The sequence below is a fragment of the Morone saxatilis genome, unplaced genomic scaffold (genome assembly GCF_004916995.1).
Source record: "Morone saxatilis isolate NCDOM2014 unplaced genomic scaffold, NCSU_SB_2.0 Contig14, whole genome shotgun sequence".
Classification (NCBI taxonomy): Eukaryota; Metazoa; Chordata; class Actinopteri; family Moronidae; genus Morone; species Morone saxatilis.
The window spans coordinates 20,725,144-20,740,290 of NW_023339696.1; positions in this window are offsets into that span (position 1 = coordinate 20,725,144).

The following is a 15,147-nucleotide window of genomic DNA, read 5'->3' on the forward strand; positions in this document are numbered from 1 at the left end:
TCAGTACTTTATTTCCTGACGTCAAACTGTCTGCATCGGGTGCTGCATTCAGTCCCGGTATGCCAATAGATCCTTCTGATTGTTACACAGTGGACCTTTAAGGTTGGATTTATGTCTTTACAAAAAATTAAAAGAGTGACAAGCCAAAGGGGAACAAAGTGTCCATAGATAAACCACTAAAACCGGAACATAACAAACCAGAGTCGTGTATAATCTACAATGAATTTCACAGTTAACTGTCATTGTTATGCATGGATTTTCAGACCATTATAGAAACACTCACAGTGCATGAGCATCTTTGAAGTACTCCAATGTTTCCAGCTTTTAAACGCCGCTCTGGGGACCCTTTACGAAAAGTTTTTAACATTTTATTGCTTCACAACATCGAATTAAAGTTGATTTAATGTGGCTTTGATCAACAGAAAAAGTGAAAACAGATCTCTACAATGTGATCTAAATTAATGATGAACTATAAAGTATTCGCCCTCTTTCACCACACTGCAAAAACATGCTTACTAGAAATCAAATATTTTTTTAATATAATCTGCCAATGGGGTAAAATTATTTAGCTTGGCTAGAACTCTTAAAACTAGCATAAAAATCTAACCACTGACAGACTGTAATGGGCCTTAAAACTAGAAGAAAATGTCAAAAATGAAAGTAAGTTGTGTTTATTACAAGAAATGAAAACTCTGTTTTTAAGATTCTTAAAATAAGTATTTTTTTATTTTCTTCAAACATAATAAAAAATAATTGACTTTGTCTTAAATGAAGGAACCAGAAACATTCTTCTTATTATTTTTTTATTAAAACAATGAAAACTCTTAAAATAATGGAAATAATCTAGTTCCTCTGCTGGGATATTTTGCAACCATTGTTGTTACTGGTTAAATAGAGCTCAATATCAGCTGTAATATCTTATTAAGACAATGTTAGACATTTTCTGTTAAAACCAGATTATTTTTCTAAAGCAAAAACATGCTTAACAAGATTATTTTTCTTTTCAGACAAAATATAAGGCTAATTTCCTAGAAACAATGCTGTGTTATTTTCTTGAGATTCATTTTTAACAGTATAAGACACACCTGAATCATCACTGCAGCAGCCAGTTTAGTTAAATGGGTTTCAGTGGATTGTGGTATAAATACACCTGTATCTGCAAGGTCTGGCTGTTTTTGTGTGTGTGTGTTGGGGGAAATAACCTCTACCATGAAGACAAAAGAGCACTCCCAATTAGGTCCAGTTAAATCAACCGTTAAGAAAAAGAAAGCAAAACATTTAGACCAATTTAAAACGGGTAGGAATGTGGTAGTGAAGGTAGATTTAATGCAGTTTTAAGTTACTCTTTCGCTTATCTTAGCTAAGCATTCTGCCTGTTGTCTTCACTGCACAATGCACCGTTAGTCACGATCAATATGCTCGTGCACTCGTATTACTCATCAGTTAGTACTCGAACAATGAGTCTCTCAGAGTCTGTGGACAGCTGCCTTATTTGTGGCCAAGGTCAGAGGTCAAGCCTTTTTCAATAATCCCTCATACAGTTCTAGACAGCAGGGCAGTATTTCAGCTAATGCATGAACAGAGATCTCAAAGCACTTGATAGATTACATTAAGGCTTCATGTTTGCGTTAACCTCAGAAACAGCATTTATATCATCGTGGGACACAAAAAACGACCCAGAATACCTTTTTCACAGCTCGAAGCAGCAACATTTGTCTTCACCCAATAAAACCCGCATGTTCATATATGTTTTTACCTGTTTCCGGGTTAAAAATATAATAGAAAATAAATAAATGTAGCTTTTGTTTGGGTTTTTTTTAAAATAAAAAACATCCTTTTTAGTCACATTTTCAAAACTCTTTACACACTTAACACATTCATCTGTTGTGGACAATAACATTTACACTTACTGTTGTTGTTCACAGAATATACAGTCAATTCACACGTTTCTACAATGCTCACATTTTTTTTTCATACAAGCTTACCCAATGCATCTTATCTAAACGAGAACCTAATGTTCAAAACCTTTTTAAATATAATGGAAAGCCTCTGCTACAGTTATAATATTTATAAGCATTTTTGAATGAACGGATCATTTGAACGATTAGAAATGGCTAATCAACCGCAGCTGATTCCAGTCTCAATTGGAGCCAGGTGTTGGAAGGTCTTTCAACTGCAATAAAAAGGGAGGTTTTGGATTGATTCTGCTCAGTGTGGATACAAAACAACACAGAGGAGCAGAGAGGAAAACATAATGAGAGGGAGAGGAGTACTTGGACCAGAACGAGGGAGAATGAGTCAGAATGAGAGGTGCTGTTCAAAGGAGAGTAAGAACAGTTCAGTATGTTGGATTTTTTTGCCTTGATCACTGACAGCAATTTGCTAATAAAGGGTTTTTCCTACTGTCTATTGTATTCTTTAAATAAATGCAGAGTGGCAGAGTGCTTTACAGTAAAAGGAAACTATTATTATTATTATTATTGAATTATTTAAACAAAAACATTTGATTTTTATTGCCGGTAGAACCTAAACATGCATTATCATTTTTATTTTATCCCATTATATTTATCCTTTGTTGTTCTCATGAATTTAATCTTTTTGTGTGTAGCATGAAGGATGTTCTACAGAGACTACTTGTCTCTCTTAATTATTGATAAATCTCCATGATTCTCTTTATTTTTGGATTGTTCGTCTTGTTTTTAAAAGAATGATCTGGTATTGAGTTGGGCTTTCTGTGTTTAGTATATATAAAGGGGTGTTTTTTGCATTCTGAAGTTAGTATTTATTGAATAAAATGTGGTTTTGAGCAGAATATGAACCATTTGGCTAAATGTGTGAAAACTTGTTAGATGCTTGAGTTTCTCTTCCCTGCCACTAGGGGCATGGAACTGACACCAGACTAATATTCACCAACAGTGGTGGAGGAAGTATTCATATCATGTACTAAAACCATACTGTAAAAATACTGATTAAATAATAAAAGTCCTGTATTAAAAATGGCACTTTTGAGGTGGAGCTTATGCTTATCTGTAAATTCAACAACATATCTTAATAATGAATTGAACCAACTAAAAAATGAACTGTTGAAGTAACTCAGTAGTTTTTGAGTGTGATTATTTGTGCAGTATTTTAAGTATTGGTGACATAATTCCAGTTTGTTCCATTAAGTTGACTTTTTTTATCATAACAATAATGTAAGCACCAAAAATACCGTTCTGATATTTGACTGATTGTGAATTATTTTATCATATGTCAGCTGTTTTTACAGGTAATGTAGTCATTTGATTTAAGTGGTAACATTTGTATAAAGAAGCTGCATCAAAGGTAGTCTTAATTTATTCAGATAAATGACACATTTTAAAATAAGTTTGGAGAATATTAGTATAATATACTTGTTTTTAGGTTCAATTAATTGAATGAAATTGGTACAAATAACTTAATTTACCCGTCAACTTAACAAATACTTGAGTTATTTGAAATCAAATATATTTTCATGCATAATTGTTGGAGGGTAATACATTTTCAACAGTTCAGGGCGATGAGACTCTACGTATACGTACTGCTGCTGCATACAAAGTGCTGACAATGTGTCCTACATTTCCCCCTCAGAGATATACGTGTCCGGCCTCTGTGAGCAGCTCTGTCGTCTCGCTGGCTGTCATATCACAAGTGAGGCTGTCGGGGCCGAAGGGAGAGAGATTTACAGTATGTCATAAAGCTCTGTGTCAAACACTCCACACACAGGTTAATTTGTGACCTAATTTTAACACTGATTTAAACAAAGACAGAACGTAAACAATAAGCTGCCACTGCAGCCAAAATGTACCACTAATGGCCACTAGAGGGGGGTTAAAAAAAACTTCTCAGCTCTTGAGTATTCTTTACATGACATTATCATCTCACTTTCACTTTTCTGATGTGTTGATGGTGGTTGTACAAAACTGAAGCTTTAAGTATTATAATGTTGTTTAAAAAGGGTCATTTTCAGAGTGTGTTTGCTGTTTTTGAGGTCATTAAGAGCTTTGTGGGCCTGAAAGGGGAACTCTACTCATTACATCATCAGGTTTACAGGTATTATATGTCAAAAGTTGTATAAAGCCTTTTGTGGTTCCAGAAAGTGAAGTCTGATGTCACTTGAGTCAGTGTCGGTTGAGGCTAAAGACTACAAAAAATGGAATGAAAAATGGTTTGAGTGGAGTTAGAAAGAGGTTAGCTTAGCATACCTCTGTATCCCACTCCTCATATCTGCTGCATGCTAGAGGCTTCAGGCTCCATTAGCCGCTACTATCAGATCACACCTAAAACACAGACCAAGCGGTTGCTGGTCGTGTTGCATTGTGGGTAGTGTATGCTTCAGGTTTTGACATGGAAGACTGTAAAATAAAAATATCTCTAGTTCTGCTGAACTGATTTTGTCCTTTTGGTCTGGTATGTTACAGGGGCCAATGCTAAATGCTAAATTGGTGGGGTAATCTTGTAAAACTGAGGACATCATCTTCCTGTGCCAGAGCCTGGAAATGACAACAGAAAAACAACCACAAAATGATCAGTTTTAAAATTATTTTTAGCTCATTGTTTAGCGGTCTGGCTGCAACTTTATTGTTTTGGTTCACTCTCGCTGCTCTCATTGCGTTGTCTTTAGCCGAAGCAGGAAGCTGTTTTAATAGAAAAAGCTCTAAAAACCTGAATAGCTGGTGAACATGATGGAGCTTTAACAGCTAAAGAGCCAGATAATTCCCTCAGGAGTTGGAAGAGACCAAAAACGGAGCTAAAAGAGTGAGAACAAGTTCACCATATTAACTTAAAAGATAATGAATATGCAAGCTTATCCTGCTGCCCCCAAGTGGCCAAAAAAATCAGTTGTTGCAGGTTCACAGATGTAGTTGGATGGTGATGACTGTTGGACATTGTATATAGTCAGTTTTTATGTATACTGTATTTTTATATGGTAGGTTGTTTCACGTACAATATAAAGTTCTTTATGAAGAATTTCCCTGAAGAAAAAAGTTGAAACGTGAGTCGTGTCCCTCAATGTTTGTCCACAGTGAGTTTTGCTGCACGTTTGGGCTCCAAATGTGACACTGTTGAACTTTAGTACTCTGTGGCGGCCGCAGAAGAGTTCATGTTTACCAACCCAAAACGGTCACCACCAGACACAAAAGAGATGAAAACTCATATTTGTTTAGGAGAAACATTTGACTTGACTTTATCCAACATACAACGCAAACAAGCTGCAGCATTCATCTGTTTCAGCCTCAATTAGCAGTGTCAAAAAGGATGTTTTATACATTAAATTATTGCCTGGTGCATCATTAAACAGGAAGTCTGAATCCTACTACAGACCAGAGGGAAACATTAATCTCCAAGTCATTCAGTGGATCACTCTCCTCCTTAAAGGCAAAATGTATGTTTTCATTCTAAGCGAGAGCGCCAGATGATTAAAAGTCATTAGATGTTAGAGAATGCATTAATTACCCTCATTGCAAAACATAACCAGCCCTGATCAACCTGTAATTAACCCCTAAATTACTATGTGAGACATTTTAAATGTGACTGTAGCAATAAATTGAAGTGTGTTATATTTGTGTGTGTGTGTGTGTGTGTGTGTGTGTGTGTGTTTGTTGTGCAATTATGGTTTGGTTTCCTGTGTGTCAGTTTTCCCATCCTACACGATGACGGAGCAGAAGAAAATACCTCAGCAACAAGTGTAACAACATCATAGCTGCAGCTCCGGGCCAGATAAACGCGTTATAAACAAAAGGTAGAAAATAGCAGGAATGCAGAAGTGCGGGCACGAGGTCAGAAAGTTTACATTGCCCAGATTGATGGTATGACACATGTGTGAGGCCCTGTTTCTGTGAGCTGCATTCCTTGTGCAGGGAGGCCTCCAGGATAGGGGCTTGCTGCAGTATTCTTGTGCCTGCCTGTTTAATCACATTTACAGGAGGCAGCAAGCTGCGGTCAGGGACTCTCAGGCCACCTGGACCGGACTCAGGAGCTCACATGGCTTACCATGCTTGCTTCTGTCTCCGCAGCACAGGCACGCCTCTTTCCTCCTAAATGGCCACACAAACCAATACCTACACCCGTCCATCAACGCTCCCCCCCACCTCCCGAGCTGTCTCGGCTCCTCCCTCAGTCCACTTCTGTGCTGGATTCCACTCCGGGTCTTCTCTATAGCTTGTTCCCTACTTCGAAAGTAGGTCACTGTTTGCTTTGTATTATTCAGCAACTGGAATGATTGTGCGGTGAGGGTTCTTGACGGTGATCTGGGTGACATGCAGCCAGCCAGTGGTGTGCAGAGCGAGAGAGAGAGAGAGAGAAGAACCCGCCATGCAGCAACATACCCCGACCGGTTGATTAAGATAATGTTTGTTGCTGGAAAACAAAGTGAAACCTAGTCATCAGTTCTGCACTCTCACACTTAAACTGCAACCTCAGGGAGTGACCTCTCTGCCCACATCGGGCCTGTAAATGTCATGCCAGGGAGGAAGCAGATGGACCCTCAATGAGCAGTCATGAGGAGGCTGATGAATATATTGTAGCTAAATCTGAGAGCTGAAGACCTGGAGAGGTCATGGCTACGTGGGGTCAGCAAATGTTTTAACACCGAAGAGCATAAAAATTAGGATTCTGGAGACTCACACAGTCATCGAGACGGGATGAACTCGATGTGAGTTCATCTCGTCTGAACACAGCCCCTGCACAGCCTGCAGTACATTGATAAAATCTGGCAGGAGTTTGGTCTGTGTGCGTGCAGGTATACACAGCACATTTGTGCCCACTTGGTATGAAATATTTTCAATGTTTTTGTGCAAAATGAATCTGTATTCAGTCCACAGGGGTATTAGCCCAGACCGGGATCCTACCTGGAATGCAGAGCTGTTACATAACTCAGAGGACTTTGGATGATCTGTGATTGATGCACTTTGTGGCATGTTTTTTATGGACCAGCTCAATCTGAAAGCACGGCAGTGACACCGACACACACAAACAAAAGCACAAACTATAAAATGATTGGTTAAGCCATGTGTATAAAAATCTGTGAACTCATGAATTGCCATCTGTTGAATCACACATACTGTATGTTCTGAGATTTTATCAACTGTCAGTCTGTCTTTATGACAGGCACAGAGCGGCTGCCTGTGCGTGATTAACTTTAGTCACTGAAGTGGTAATAATTGTTCAGTTAGCAGCTCTTGGTTTAAAAATAGAGAGGCTGGAATGTTTGGGATGCGCTTTTGTATTTTTGCCATAATATCTAATGTGAAATGTGGTGAAAATGATCGAACCATTTACATACTGAATTTAAGATAGTACATTATTTCAAACTCTTTATGCACCTTACAGCAGCTATATTCTTAAAAAGCAAAAAGCAAACAATGTGAAGGGCTTGCTTATAGAGATGAACCTACAGAGGACCTTTTCACACCAGAAAGTCCAAACCAAGGTGTGTGTTTTTGTTTCATTGTATACATTTGATCTGGTTAGATTTGGTTTCACGTTGCAACTGTGCAATATAATACTGTACCTTTGTCCTGTGGCTTACATGAGCTCCATCTCTATATACTTGCAATTGATTGGTTGATAGACGGACGTGCTTCTGATGTTGACCTTCTATAGCAGTTTGAATGAAAAGAGAAACAGATTCATTCCGCTATAATATTATTATGGTATTACTACCAGCAGCACCAAGTTCAAGCACAATACTTGAGACTAGTTCAAAATCGCCAAATGAACATCCTGCCAAAACTTCCTGGAACTGGTCAGAAAGTTAAAACCATCCATAAAAGTCTTTCCACAATTGAAACCAACATAACCATGTTTTCACTTGGTCCAGACCGAGACCATTTCTTTCAGTCACACCACGGTTTGGCTGTTTGGGCTGGAACGTGGTCCAAGGGAGGTTTCACACCTGTAAATCAGTTGATCTGATTGGTTAAAGTTCGCCCGTGATTGCCTCGGTGTGCCAGCCCTTTTCCAAACAGTTTCCAACCACAAGCAGTCAGGTTAACATGTTGTACCCTTGCAACATGGTTATATTATCTCAACATATTAGGAGGATCCATTAAAGGTCCAGTGTGTAGGATTTAGTGGCATCCAGTGGAGATCCTAAGTCCATCGTTTCCCGGTCCCTATCCATCCATCCATCCCATGGAGCCTCTTTAATGTTACAAACACAACAAATAAGGCTCAGCTTTCCTCCACACCCCAGTCATTGTTGTACGACCCCCCAGTTTCTCTCGTTCTCTCCCTCCTGATACAATTTATTCTCATTTTCCTCGGGCTGAATGAGTAACCGATATATTAAACACAGATGATGTAAGCTGTCATCATGTTAATGCCATTGGCGAAAAGGCTGAATGCCTCCAAACACAAAGCCTGCAGGTTTCAAACTGATACACTGGCCAGGATAAAGACGGCAGTACGAGCAGGAATAAATCATCATTTCGTTTCCTGCTGCGGTTCTGATAACCTTTTCCTTTCCTCATTAACAGACGGAGATTACAGATGTTCCCCTTTTTTTGAAATCTGTCATGGTTTCATCTCAGCATGATAAAAACCCATCAAACAGGCTGTCTGATTGACCCGCCTTGCTGTTTGAAACTCCCACATTCATCTTTGTAACTCATCTTTAGTCATTAAATTTGATAAATACAAAAGTAGTGTGAGGCTCTGATTTCCTGGAACAGAAGTGTTGCAGCTAATAATACAGGATATATTTATCCTCTGCTCCTGCAACATGCAAAAACTTTGCAACGAGACTTTTACCATCAGAAAAGTAGTTCTTTATTTGTTTTTGATGATTACTTATAAGGTAAAATTCCTCATCCAACAGGTATGAAGGTGTGGATGAGAACACCTAGTCCAGAAAACATGTCTTCAATTAGACTTCTGTGGAACAAAACCTTTTGTGACGTGTCAGAGAACATTACAGTCTGATCAGTCTGATGGAGTCTATCATTAAAGTCTTTGAGATGTGTGAAGTTCTCTGTGGGGAAAAAGAATAAAATGAAACAATGAAAGAAACAAAGGACAACAACAACTGTCTCCAGTAACTTGGTTTTACTTCCTAATCTGTGCCAGGAGGAGACTGTCAGCACCAGAAAATGACAACACTGGTCATTTGTTGAAATTGGTAAACCTCATTTACACTTGGCATTTCAGTGTCTCAAATCTGGATTCAATCAGATGTGATTTAATACACATATATTTACCTGTGTTATCCAGATTTAAAATCTGCATGCAGTTTGATTTTCCAGTCCAGAGGGAATGAACCTGAACAGAGCATTTCAGTTTAACTGGCTGGCTACAATCCATAAACAACACAAACACACTGATCAATGCCATTTACATTTTTCTCATCTTTGCAGTCTCACTCCCGCCCCTTCCTCACCCTTACAGATCAATGCTCAGCGTTGATCTGTAGCGTTACACCTGTTGGAAAGTGTGTTGAAAATGCAGGACCTGCTTCCTTCCTGTTGCTTTAATTCAAGAGATTAAAGAGTTTATTTACACTAAGACGAGTAAAGATTACGTGTCTTGGCGAGATGGTTGCATTTACATTTTTTTTAACATCAGGCTAAAATGCGTCTCAAACCAAGCATTTGGTAAATGGTAAATGGACCTGTAGCTTTAATAGCGCCTTTCCTAGTCCTTCCAGCCAACTCAAAAGCGCTTCTACCACTAAAGTGCACATTCACCTTTCAGCACACATTCACCTCAGTGATGGCAAAGTCCATTGAACAGAAACTAACTATTTAATAACATTCAACACACCGATGCTATGCATCAGGAGCAATTTGGGGTTCAGTATCTTGCTCTTGATACTTCGACATGTGGCAGGGAGCCGGGGATCGAACCCGGGGACGACCCGCTCTGCCTCTGAGCCACAGCCACACTCCCTATCACCTATCAACTTTATCAACAAAGCCTATAACGAATCTGGAGAAAAAGAATGAAACGTCAAGAAAAGCTTTCAGAGCTGTTCTATGCTCTTCTTTCAATGAAGAAATAATCTACAATCTGATTAGCTGACGCTCGCAGCATCTACGCTAACCTCTTTAGCTTTTCCCACGCATCGTCACACACACACACCTAAAATTAAACCAGGTCTGTGGCTTATGTCGTAGCTGCCAGTAATTCCTCATAGGACGCTGATTGGTCAGAACCATCGTGGCTTGGCCCCAAGCAGAGCTGAAAGCCTGGCAAGCTGGTTTCTCATGTGATTTTGTGGGTCCAGCTACCTCGCCATGTTAGTAACTTTTGGCCACGAGTGACATTACGAGAGAATGATTAAACAGTAGCACAAATAACAGTAGCACAGATATGTATTTAACATTAACTAATATTAGCCACCATAAGCTGCTGGTTATACCAGATCAAGATTTTTGAGTAAATTGTGTAAATGTACATTTTATCGCTTACTATATTACTTTAAAAAAAAAAAAAAAAGGATGTTTGTAGTTGTGCAAAAATAATAGCAGTCTTCACTCAGCAGCAAAGAAAGAAGCCAAAGTCAACCATGGTTTCTTTTCACCATGATAACAATCTCTCCCTCAAAGTACAAAACCAAAGTTGTTTTAACTGTATAAACTTAACCAGACCTTAATTATAGAGAGGAAGATCAGAAAATGTCATAAGTCTTTTCTTGAACAGACATATGTGGTGTTCTGTTACACACAGGCCTGCCCCCATCCTTACTGGGACCCAAAACAATATTTGCTAAGTGGCCTCCGCCCTATTAACTACGACCAGCAGCAATCTGAAAGTAAACATCCACCCTTGGATAAATCACATTTCTCAATTTTACTTGCACCATAATGGAGGTAGAACTTTTGTAAGTGGTTTCATTTGTACTCTTACGAACAGTAACTATTATACTGCTTATGAATTCACTGTACATTTAGGCTTTTAAAAACTCATTTTTCCTGTTACAAATGTAAAGTATAACACTGGCTTGAATGTTCTTTTTGTTCATAATCAGTATTACCAACAAAAAGCTTGAACCTGCCACTGATTTGGTGACAGTAAGAAGCTCCTTCTGTCTGCTATTACTCACCTCCTGAACATCAAACTGGGCCAAAAACAGCGGGTTTTTGATCTTTAAAGAGTTTTAATACCCGTAGGAAAAGGTGATTTGACTCTCTTAAATTCAGCTGTTTCTAACAATCCTATTAGTGTTAGAGGAACATAATGCTGGTATATGTGGTGTACACGGACTTCATTTTATACTAATTTTACAAAACGGTGTGAAATTCCTTGTGCGTTTAAACCTGAAATCCTTTCCAGTAAGCAACAAGGAAAGTGAACCATCTTAGCATGGTTTCAGTGGGAACATATCAGCCCACACAGCTGCCTGCATGTTTCAGTTTATCTTTGTTGCTTGGCTCAGTGGTGGGTTTATAGCTGGTACTGTTCTCTGCCTCACCCTCCACAGGGAACAACAGAAAATCATCCAACATGTCCTGCAGAGCCGGAGATGGAGGGCAATGTCTGATTCAAGAAAGCTCTTTCCAGAGGTAAAAAAAAAGGACCAAAACAGAAGAACTACTTCTTTGAAGAAATCATCCTTTTTTTTGCACTTCTGGGCACTTTTTGACAACTAAATTAGCTCTGCAGCAACTAATATTCACATTGTCTTTAAAATAATCTCCAAAACATTTTAACTTAACAGTGAAAATATTAACCGGTCCCAGGTAAGCCAGCCAAATTGGGTGAGTGTCAACCCACACACTTGGCTTTATCCGGGTGCCAGAGGACCAAACATGAGTTGGTTCTGGCCTGAATATATTGTTGTACTGTTTGTATGTGGGCCAAATTACTGCTATCTGGAGCAGATTTATAGTTCGGTCAGGCTTGCGTTGGTCCAGTGTAGTCCAGCATGCCAGCCTGGTCTCCTAGAAATTACATTAACGAATTTACAACAGCAAATCATTTTTGATTGCCGGCCGAATTCTGTTTTCTACCAACATAAAGAGGAAATGTTGTCAAGTAACGTACCTGGCAAGTCACAAACATTTTGATACTGAACATATCAGTAACAGTGACAGTTACAGAGTGACAGAGTGCATTTCTTGTTTTCTTTCACATTTTTATGAAAACCATGAATAATACCAAATCCTAACCAAACCCTCATTCGTTGGTATTTGCTGCTATTTAATTTTCCTTTTTCGCATTAATTGGCTCAGCATTTCTCTGGGTTGATTAGAGGAACATTCAGATCACCTGTTGCACTGACTCCTCAACAGTGATTGAGAACAGCTTGGTACATTTCCCTCTTGGCCAATTAGAGTGTGACGAAACCCATTCTTGATGGCATAAGAGAGGTGGGGAACTGCACACCGCCAATGGTGTTCTGGTCTTGAAACTGCCTCCTGATGAGTAAAATGTTCACTGACAACATCTTTAATTTGTTTTCTGCCAAAATAGGCCCTTGCAATATGATCCACTCTTGCATTATGCAACACTTTTTATGGTTATTAAAATGTATGTTTACCACAATCACAATCTTTCCCTAACCGTAACCAAGGTGCTTTTGTTGCCTGAACCTAACCACAAACATGAGTCTGGACTCGCAGTCCTGCAATCTGTCCATCTGTTGTCCACTCAGAACCGCTCCCTGTGACTCTAGTGCGGTACGCAATATTTCTGATTACGTTTGTCACCACAATGTAATTACATAAACAATTTAATATGCAATGTAATTTCTAGGAGACCGGGTTGGGAATGCGAACCCGCTGTTGGATAGAGTCATTTTGGTTACATGGGTCTAATTCATGTTGCAGAAAAAATCTAAATCCCTGTGGGTTAAATATGAAAGAGTTGGAATGTGGCAAGGAAACCAATGCCAAATAATGCTCTTAGCCTTGCTTGTTAGCATTTTAGCTAATGCTACAGTAACTTTAACACTAAGGGCTTCAGTGTTTCTTTTGGCTGTCTGTAGCAAAGCTAGCATAATAGCAGAACAACTCTAACACAACTAATATTATAGAGCTATGGTGTAAAGTGATGGATGGCTTCATGTCTAAATCCTAACTGCTGCTATCATGGTTAGAACCCATGTGAGAATGTAATACTTCTTATGAGTACTGCCAGCTGCTGTTTCACTGGTTAGCAGAAAAAGAAACGGTAAATACAGTTCGTTAGTTCCATCCTCGTCACCGGTCTAATATGCAAAGAGCATATTTACTTCTTTTGGTGATTTGCAAGTTTATAATTTGTGTAAAATCTTCAAAATCTTTGATCTGAAATCTGCAGAGAATGTTTGGTAAATAACAAATGTACCACGGTCCCGGGGTGTTTAGCAGTGATAAGGTCACTCATATGATATATAATGGATGTTCTTGCAGCATTGCTTTCTCTTTTCTGCAGGATGCTGTTTGACCCCTGTGTGTGTCAGCAGTCTAAGTGTTCCCCGGTGCTGAACCTACAGCTGCCATCTGCTGCGTGCCCTGAGCGGAGAGACTTAGACCATGAGAGAGTCTTACCCCGTACAACCCCTGAGTGCTGCTTTTATGCATGCTTACTGACATGCTCACTAACCCTGCTCCTGCCTCGGGAGTCAGACAGATAAACATGAAGAGATCAGTTTGTACCCACTGCACCACATCATCGCAAATTCATAGAATTACATCAGACTCCATATTCATTATCTTTATTCAGAGAAGCTGTGTCACGTTGACGGTGTGCCTCTTTTTTTTTAATGATCTGAACAGTGTACTGCAGTTCATTCATTAAGTGTGCAGAGGCTACAGTTTGATAAGTGTTCATAGGCTTTTGAAGAGAGGCAGAAGCAGCATTTTTAGTTTTTCAACATCCTTAACCTCAGAGTGTCTTTTTAAAACTTCGGGGACATATATGATGAGTGCTCATTATTATCACAGATGGATTACCAACCAGGCATTTGCCCTGAGGCCCCAAACCCCCCAGTGGGGGATCTCAAAAGCCCCAGGTTCATTGTATGTCAATTGTTTCTGGTGATTTGGGTAATAGCAGATGTAAAGAAGCAAATTTCCACCACTAAAGTATAAGATCAACTAAGGCTGCTTCTGCATTAATAGCTAGCTTCTATCTTAGAGTTTTAAAAGCTTAATTTATATTGTGCTCACATGATATGTTTAATCAAATGACCACAAACCAACAAGTTTTTATTCATTCATTTATGGGAACATGGAATCAACAGTGCACAAGAGGGCAATAGGCTGGGGGGTCAGTAGGGGCCAAACATCAAAGGCCCCCTATAAATTAATCTGACATTAATTATTACTTCACTATTTTTGCATCAGCAGTGCAGTTTTTCCCCCTAATATGTTTGTGTATTTAGATTAGCAGGAATTTTCAATTTTCAACGTCATGGCAACCATAATGTGAAGCTGTTAGGTTTTGGCATAAAAACTACTGGTTACTGTGTTCTAACTGCATGTAAGGGGTTAGGGACGCGAGTCAGTGACAAACCTTTTTGAGTTTTGGCCACCGTTTGGAACTGAACTTTTGTCGGACACCCTGTTTTTATAATTTATTCCTGTCATTCCCATTGGAAGCGCTGCATACGGACGAGGAACGGCTGATCCATTAAGATTAAATGAGGAGTTGTCTTCAGGATACTTCCTTATTTATTTAACTAGAAAAAAACCTAAACAAGGTGGCAGCTGGCTGGAGGGAGATCACCGGGGAGCTGGAAGTTTCTGGATCGCACATGGTACCATAGCGTGTATTTGTTTTTGGAGCAATGGGCTTCCGATCCGAAAGGACTTTTTTCGGAATATTAGGGTTTCAGACTCACGGGCCATCATAACAATGGCGTGGCACCTTCTGATTCTGAGTAATCCAGAGCAGCAAAACAAACTTCTTGTTAGGTTCTGAACGGACCCATGTGTAGGATTTAGAGGTGACTAGCAGTCAAGCTGCAGATTACAACCATTTGAATATAGCTCATTCTTCTAAGTGTGTTGGAAAAACTGCGGCGGTTGCAAAACTCAAAAAGGCCACATCTAGTGCCAGTGTTTGATTTGTCCATTCATAGTGGTTTAACATGGTGGCCCCCGTAGAAGAGGACCGGCTCCCATTAAAAACAGCTCACTGTGACGAAAACACAACGATTCTTATTTTCAGGTAATTATACACTAAGGAAAACATACCTATGAA